General features: G+C 35.5%; 1 pseudogene; it reads left to right on the top strand.

Moving 5' to 3' along the window:
• The first annotated feature begins 4359 nt into the window (after positions 1–4359).
• LOC123287527 (U6 spliceosomal RNA) lies at positions 4360–4460 on the top strand (annotated as a pseudogene).
• Positions 4461–7892: the final 3432 nt, after the last annotated feature.

The raw sequence follows: 7892 nt of genomic DNA, 5'->3' as shown, positions 1-7892 counted from the left end.
TTATAATCACACAGATAGGAGTATCTTTCTGTGGTATCAATACTGAAAAGTCGATCTTATTTATTAATTAAAAATTAATATAATTTTTATTGTTCACGGGTATTTATTGAGTAAACACATTAAAGAATTTTATAAACACATGTAAAAAGAAGTTTAATAAACACGCATGATGATTAATTAATGCACAAATACAGTTTCACTCTCTGAGCTCTATGCTTTGTGTGGTATTAGACATTAAAGTAGCATTTCTTAGGAGCACCTGTTTTAGTTCATGGAATGTTTATTTTGATGTGTTATATGAAATGTTAAGCTTATCAGACAAGGACACTTCTACTTCTGATCAAGACAGAGCAGCAGGGACCAAATTTACCTTCCCATCTGAAATAACTAAAACAAAATGACACAAAAAAAATAGAAAAAATATGAGAAATAATGGTTCTCAAAAAATATTAGAAATCAGGTAACTTAAGACAGTAATCCCTAAGAGATGAGCTACAAGAGAGTTTAGCCATAAAATTGCTCTAGCTTATTAATGAAAATAACTTTCAAGGCTGCAACACCAAGAGGGGGAACTGAGGCTAATCTCAGTGGTCTCCCTGAGACAGCACTGGGATTCTGGAGAGGACAAGGCAGCTTGAGTTCACAGGTGAGAGTACCAGAGGGCACAGAGTTTTCTAGCTAGTGTAGGGGAGGAAGACATTTCCTCTTCCCAAATGTGGATTTGTCTGGCCGGAGAACGAATTAAATTCACATGAGACAGAATAGCAAGAGAAAATTAAACAAAGCTTTATGAGGAGCCGTGGCCCGGGGCCTTTCTTCCCGAAGGAAGAAAGGGCACTGAAGAAGTGGGATGCACGTAGTGGTTATATACCCCCAAACAGGGTGTTTCACATGTGATTGAAATGTCCCTCCCACAATAGTCACCAGATTGCCCTGTCGACACGGTACTTGATGGACACAGCAGGTAGTGGTCAGCTATCTCGGTGGGTGTAGCAGGAGGCTAGTCTATTGTCTGGAGCTGGGTGGTCACAGGTGAGTGCAGCAATCAGTTCCTAGCCTAAGGAAAGATGCTTAATCCTTAAAGAAATGCCAAAGTTGGGAGGGGGAGGGAAGTCAGTTACAGGAGGTTACCAGACTAGCACAATAAAATGCAGATTTAAGTCCTTGCCTTTGGTATTGATTAAGTGTTTCTAGAGAGAAGGTCATCTCCTTTCTTCTTCCTGGTACAGAGAGGGAGGCAACTTTTACAGATGGAGATTTACCTTACAAATGTAAATGTGTCCTAACAAAGGGCAAGTTCCATTCCTCCTTCCCTGTCCCAGTTTATCAAAAGCAATCAGCCTCAAGTAATCCTGATGCTAAAGAGACATATCTTGGGGTGGCCAATTTCAGGTCCCTACACTAGAAAACTACTAGGATCTGTAAGGGGTCCCCTTCAAATATTCAGATGAGTATTGATTAGCAGATGAATGTGTAAAAACTGCCCATGGCTGGGGAAACAACCACCCCAAAGTATTATAAGTAACAACCACCACAACTCTGGCAGGGTCAGGAATGATACCTATTCTTACTAACCAGAGAGGCATTCATGATTTGTGGGGCATTGAGGAGAGTTCTCATTGAGGTTTTGCTTCAGTAGTGGGGATAACTAACACTAGACTAAATGCTTCACTAACTCGTCATGACACAGCATAGAAGCAAAGCTGGAGAAGATAAAGTTCTCTCTAAATAGCTTAACTTCCTCCTGGAACAAGACTGCTATACACATAGGAATAAAAAATCACACACCCAACAAAGCAAAATCACAATTTCTTTCATCTAATTAAAAATTTCCAGACATGAAAAGACATACAACAATATTGCCCATAAAGAGGGGGAAAATGAAACAATTAGACTTGAGTCACAATTGACAAAGATGAGAAAATTAATAGACAAGAATGCTAAAATAATTATGACTCTATTTCATATATTCAAGAAACTAGAGAAATTCTGAATATGTTAAGTAGTAAGATCAAAATAGCTGAAATCCAATAGTTACAGATGAACACTATATCTGAGATGAAAAATACACTGGAAAGGATTAATGGCATGTTAGATACTGCAGAAGAAAATATTAGTAAACTTGAAAATGTAACAATAGAAGCTATTCAAAAGGAAACACAAAAAAAGAAAGACTCATGAAAACTTTAAATTGAACTTCAGTGAGTTGTGGGATAGCTTTATTGGCCTCCTATACATTTAATTGGAGTCCCTGAGGAAAAATGGGGGAATTCAGAAAAATATTTGAAGGAATAATGGCTGATAAATTTTAAAATGTGATTAAAGCTATATACTATAGATGCCAAAGCATGAAACATGATGAAAACTACACCAAACACATCATAATCATATTCCATAAAACCAGCAATAAGAAGAAAAATATTAAAAGTAGCCAGAAGATAAAGACGCATTATAGACAGAAAAATACAAAAGAGGAGTCCTAGTGGTAAAGTTCAGTGTTCTCCACTTTGACAGCTTGGGTCCGGTTCCTGGATATGGACCTACGTCACTCTGTTAGTGGCCATGCTGTGCTGGCAGCCCACATACTAAAAAGAATAGAGGAAGATTTGTGTGGATGTTACTCAGGGTGAATCTTCCTCAGAAAATCAAAGACAAAAACAAAAAATCTCAGTTTTCTCACTGAAAAAGATGTAAACAAGAGGTCAGGGGAACAACATCTCTAAGGTACTGAATGAGGAAGCTATTAACTTGAAACCCATTATGCAGCAAAAATATCTTACAAAAACAAAGACAAAATACCGAATCTTTCAGAAATATAAAGACTGAAAGTGTTTATCATCAACTGATTAGCTCTATAAGAAATGAGGAAAGAAGTCCTTCAAACAGGAGGAATATGATACCAGATGACAAACTGGGCGTACACAAGGAAATGAAGATTACTGGACACAATAATCACAGGATTAAATTAAAAGAATTTTTGAAATTATTTGACCTCTTTTAAACATAATTGTCTGTATAACCAAAAATAATAACAATATATTGTGGGGTTTATAAAATGTGTGGAATTAAAATGTATGACAATAGTAGCACAAAATTTCATCAAATAGTAGAGGTAGCATACTGTTGAAAAGTTATTAAACCACATGTGAACTGGTATATCATTTGATGGCTGACCATGATAAGTTAAAAGTGTATACACACTCCATAAAGCAACTACTAAAGTAACACAACAGAGAGTTATAGTTAAAAAGTCAACATAGATAATAAAATAGTACTATGAAATAAAAAGCTCAAGTCATCCAAAGAAGGAAGAAAAAATGGAACAAAGAACAGATAGGACCAATAGAAACCAAATAGCAACCATATCAATAACAGATAAAAAAAGTCAACCATATAGAAAATTACAGTATATTTAAATTGTCCAGATACTCCAATTAAAGCCAGATTGTCAAATTGGACAAAAAAGAAAGACTGAACTGTATGCTGTCTACAAGAAATCCACTTTAAATATAAAGACACAAATAGTTAAAAGGACAGATAAGTATATGCCATGCAAATATTTATCAAAAGAAATCTGAATTAGCTACATCTCTATCAGATGAAGTAGCTTTTGGAAGAAATATATTATATGGGGTAAACAGAGTCTCTTTAAGTGGTACAACAATTAATTTAGCAAGAGGAAATAACAATCCTAAATGTTTATGAACCTAACAACAGAGCTGTAAATACATAATGCAAAAACTTTTGAAACTCTAAAGAGAAATAGAAAATCCAAAACTAAATTCAGAGATTTCAACTTCCCTGCTGCAATAATTAATAAAATGATAGGCTGAACATAACTATGAATATAGAATTCTTACTTATTATTGACCTAATTGACAGTTAGAGGGCACCTCACCCAACCACAGTAAAATATACATTCTAATAAATACTCAGCACACTAGAAATAGAAAGAGACTTCCTCAACCTCATAAAGGACAGTTATGAAAAATATATAGTTAACATCATCTTATTGTTGAAATAAAAGACTGAATGTATTTCCCATAAGTTCAGGAACAAAGCATGGATATCTGCTGTCACCACTTGTAGTTGACTCAACATTGTAATACCAACTCTAGCCAATGCTATAAGGCAAGAAAAGGAAATGGAAGGAATTCAGATTAGAAAGGATGAAGTAAACCTGTCTTTTTTGGATGACATGATCTTCTATGTAGACAATCTAATGAAATCTACAAAAAAGCTACAAGAATAAGTAGTTGAGCTTAGCAAGATTATAGGACATGAGATCAATATACAAAAATATGCTTCTCTATACTAGCAATGAATAATCAGAAGTTGAATAAAAAAGTAATAAATAGTGCTCACTTTGGCAATCATAACCTAAAATTGGAATGGTACAGAGATTAGCATGGTCCCTGCACAAGAATGACTTGCAAATTTGTGAAGCATCTGCATTTGTAAGGACAAATAGTCTATGATTCCACATACATGAGTGACCTAGAAGAGTCAAAATCATAGAGACAGAAGGTAGAATGATGGTTGCTAGGTGCTGGGGGGAGGAAGAACGGGAAGCTATTGCTTAATGGATACAGATTTTCAATTTGGGAAGATGAAAAATGTTCCGTAGTTAGATGGTGGTGATGGTTGCACAACAATGTGAATGTACTTAGTGCTGCTGAACTGCATGCTTCAAAATGCTTGAAACGATGAATTTTATGGATATACAGTTTATCATGGTAAAAAATTAATAAAAATACCCTTGCACACTAGCATAAGATATATTAAATGCTTTGGGATAAATAGCCAAAGCAATTTTGAAAAGGGGGATTTACACTGATTTCAAGAGTTATCATAAAGCTTGAGTAATCAAGATCTTATGTCAAGATAGATGAATAGATTAAACAAATAGAATAGGGTTCTTAAATAGACTACCACACATATGGCCAATTGATTTTCAACAAAAGTACATGGATAACTCAATGGAGAAAGTATAGTCCTTTTAATTAATAGTGTAAAAAAAATTGGATATCCATGTGCAAAAATATGAATCCATACCTCATACCTCACAAGATACACCTCACAAGGTGTATCCATACCTCACAAGATACACAAAAATTAACTCAAAATGAATCATAGACATAAATGTAAAAACTAAAAGCATAAGATTTTTGGAAGAAAATGTAACATAAAATCTTTATAAGTTAGTTAAGCCAGAGTTTCTCAACCTTCTCAATATTGAGCTGGATAATTCTTTGTTGTGGGGCACTGTCCTGTGCATCATAGGATATTTAGCAGCATTTGTGGCCTCTACTCACCAGATGCCAGTAGTGTCCCTTCTTGACCCGAATGTCTATTTATGTGAATAGATAAACATATTGTGGTATATCTATACAGTGAAATACTATACAGCAATAAACAGGAAGGGACTATTGATATGTACATAAACATGGATGCACCTCCAAACAGTTATGCTGAGTGAAAGAAACCTGATATAAAAGATTATATCCCTTATGATTTCATTTACACAAAATTCTAGAAAATTTTAATTAATCTATTGTGTCAGAAAGAAGATTGATGGTTGCTTAGGGATGTGGGGCCTGGAGGGCTTGGAGGAATAGATTGTAAAGTGGTAGAGGAAACTTTTGGGGATAATGGATAGGTTCATTAAATTGACTGTGGCAATGGTTTTATGGGTGTATACATCCAAAATTTTTTCTTTTCACATATTACCTATAATTATCCTCAAGTACCAGGATTCCACAGACTCGCTTTAGAAAATACTTGTCTTGAGCTGTAAGCAATGGAAGTTGTCTGATTGTGGATTGCAGTTATGGGGAATGTAGCCAGGAATATTGAGTGTCAAGCTAGAGAGAATAATACTCTAATCCCACATCAGAGGGGAGATTCTGTGGGAATCCTTAGTTGGGTGCATATTTGGACAATGGTAATAAGTCGATCCAAGTATGTGTCAGCAACAAAGTTAATCACAGGATGACAGATAAGTTCCAGACGGTTACCATCCAAGAAAGTCACAAGAATTAGAAAGAAATGGTAAAGTGGACAGAAAAACATTGGTGGGACAATAGGTCTAACGATACTTAAGATACTTTTGAAAGGAAAGGGTTCAATTCCAGACTAAACTAGAAGACCCGTGGGTAGTCAGAAAAGGGATTGTATTTGATAGAAGACAAATAAAACTTAGAGCATATGCTGACAGATTGCTTACTTTTAAGGAGATTTGCATTTATTATACACACTTCTAGAATTTACAACTGTCTGATCAGACAATTTTCCTGGAAATGTATTTAAACCATGGACATGGCTTGATTTATGTATATTCTGATCACTAAAATCAGATGGTACCTTCAGGAGTTAGAACCAATAGCCTTCTATCAAGTTTTGATAAGACACAGCTGAAGTCTTTAAGTTCGTCCAATGTTGAATAAAAAAGATAGATTTCAGACAAAGTTGTATGCATTACCTGACTCTCCTGGACCACCTCTCTTTCTAAACGGGTTTCTGTCCTCAATTGAAAATTCTTCCAGGTTAGAGAGATGATGAGACTGACAAATCAAAAATATTAAGGTATTTTCAGGTTTAATTGGCAACATATTGTGATTCTGCCAAATCTGTCTTTAATATTAAACCAAGGGAGTAAATAAGAAAGGGATTTTGAATTAGGTGGAAAAAATCTGGAGTTGGGTAAGTAGAATAAACATACCCTTCTATTTAAATTTCACTAATAAATCCTTGCCTTTTCAAGGTAGGATCAGAGACCCTTTGACTAGGACTTTCTTGTTTACAGGAAAATATCAAAATGTTGATACATTTGTCTTTTTGTTTATTTTTCTCCTAGAGGGATCTTTAGTTGAAAGTGAGATTAACATTGTGCCTTAGGCTGAGTTCCCTAGACTCACACCCTGTGATAAGGAATCCGATACACATTGTTTGTTAAGAAAATGCTCCCAGGAGAAACCCACATGGGAGTGAGGAAAGCAGACTGTGAAATGGAAGGAAGCCAAAGGTGAGGTTTCAAGGAAAGTCCCCATCTCAGCCTGATTCCTCACGGAGGCTCTGGAGTGGAAATCAAGCCACAGAATTTGTCCCAAGTTCAGTAAAGGAAGTCGGGCTTTCATAATTCCCTACTAGTCGTCATTGGCTAAGAGCTATCCTGGAGGGACATGAATTCCCAGGCACCATTGGCTCTCTGCACTTGTGGTCAAAGCAGCTCTGGTAGCACAAGGATGTTCCTCCAAAAAGTTCAAGGTGTAGGCTGAAGGAAGCAAAGCACGCAGTAGCTAAGGGCATGGGGATCTGGCCTGAGCACTGACACTGTCAACTATACACCGTTTTGTGAACTACATGGAGTCAGTCAGGATTCAATGGGGAACTAAGGGCATTTCCTGTTAGTACTGTTTTAAAATTAAGTACAAAAAGCATTAATCAGTTTTGTTGCCAAGTAAACACCATCCATTTACAAGTCTTACATCAAGGCTTTATGTTTTTTCTTTGTGTTCCTGAGAAGAATGATAAAAGGAGAAAAATGACAGAAAAATCTATTTTTCCACTTAGAACAAACAGAGTCTTCTTTAAGAACAGTACGTTATATATAATGCCAAATCTTTACAATTTGTGAATATTTTCCTATTTGTGTACTATATGTAATGATTGAGTTAATAATTTGTTATGTTACAATCAATTTCTACTTTCCTTAAAAATAGCGTAGGTCAGAAGTCCCATAATAGAGAACATTTTGCTATTGGCTATTCATGGAAGGTTTCCCACAAGAAGGATGAAGTTGAGGAAAAATTTTTCTAAAACCCTTAGATTCCTTAAAGCAGTGTTTTTTAGATTATAATCCCTGGATCGTCCACATCAAAATTTCTTGGAGA

This window comes from Equus asinus, chromosome 7, assembly GCF_041296235.1.
Source record: "Equus asinus isolate D_3611 breed Donkey chromosome 7, EquAss-T2T_v2, whole genome shotgun sequence".
Taxonomy (NCBI): domain Eukaryota; kingdom Metazoa; phylum Chordata; class Mammalia; order Perissodactyla; family Equidae; genus Equus; species Equus asinus.
Note: the sequence above shows the minus strand (reverse complement) of the source record. Positions and strands in the feature narration are given on the sequence as shown.